This window comes from Microchirus variegatus, assembly GCF_963457635.1.
Source record: "Microchirus variegatus genome assembly, chromosome: 22".
Lineage (NCBI taxonomy): Eukaryota > Metazoa > Chordata > Actinopteri > Pleuronectiformes > Soleidae > Microchirus > Microchirus variegatus.
In genome coordinates, this window is record NC_139823.1 from 1,231,959 (window position 1) to 1,233,364 (window position 1,406).

A 1,406-nucleotide genomic window follows, 5' to 3' on the forward strand; every position below is an offset into this window, starting at 1 on the left:
GACTGCAGTGGAGACGGTGTAGTAGCAAACGTTTAGATCACAAATCCCATTCTTACTGTGCAACATTAGGCAGGAACAGGCGCATGCAGTACGGTGGGAGGTATTCTTGCAAGCATAAGTGAAGCAGTAATCAGGGTAGCAATCGAAGCACATTTACCAGAGGAGGGACAGAGGAGGGAGGAGGTAGGAGAGAGGCAAGAGAGAGAGAAAGAGAGCAGATCACTGAGAGGAGGGAGGGGGGTTGTTGCATGCTCACACAGACAGAGATAGAGTGATTCCACGAGCAAGAAAGAAGCACAGAGAGGCAGAGCCAAAGCAAAGATGGGGAGTGAGCACAGAGGCAGTTGGCAGGAGTGAGCTCTGCACACACATGTAAGCATAGGCAAGGAGAGAGGAGGATAGTGGAGGTTGAAGGAGAGCCAGAGGAGAAGGAGACAGAAGGGGGGATGCAAGACGATGGAACCCAGAAATAGGCTTTTCAGGACAGCAGTTCATCTCAGCTCTCTGCGGCAGACATGACTGGCACTGGACTGTGCTGAAATTTGAAAAGCCAGGGGGACAACACAGGACAGCAGGTCTATAGCACACGCAATGGATACAGCAATGCAGTTGATTTATTACTGAGGAGCTGGGTGATAGCGTGTTTGTGTGTGCAGCTGTGTGCATGTGTGTGTGTGTGCGTGCAGGTTTTTATAGGTTCCTGAGGTGCTTGGATATGTGGGAGCAACCGTTCCTTTAGTCATAAAATGACGTTCAGCAGGCAGTGGCTTTGTGTGCTGGTGAGCATCTACGGTCCTCAATAGGGAGAGGGAAGATGGCTATATGTATGTAATCAGCTATATATTGCGCATGTGTGTTTAGGTTCGAACAGCAAGAGTGCTGCAAAGGCACAGATCACTCACAATGCAAGGACAAGCACAGAGCAGCACTGATGGTAGGGAGTGCAGCTAAGGTACACAGAGTGTCCTGGGGGTTGGGTGAAGGACAAGGAGAGGCAAATCGAAAAGAGAGGGTGATCATGGCTGTCATTGGTGAACTATAGCATATGCTGTAGCATAGAACAGACTGGTGCGGCAGAGAGAGGGCAAGCATCACTGCATAGGGGAGGGGAGAGACTGAGGGAGAGGTTATCGGCTCTGTACCTCTCTTTCACCAGGAAGAGAAGCCCAGGAGGAGACACTCAGTCACACACACACACAGTCAAAAAGGAACTGACTCGTGAGTTGATCAGTGTGTGGAGGTCAGAAGGGAGCTGGTGTGACACGGGGGCTGGGTTTACCCCACGCTGGCTGGCAGGTCTACCAGAGCAGAAGCTGATCCTTGGCAGAAGAAGACGAAGTAGAAGAAAGAGGGGTCGACTCCCCAAGTGCTGTTTCCTCTGACAGTTCTGCCACCTTTCTGTCACC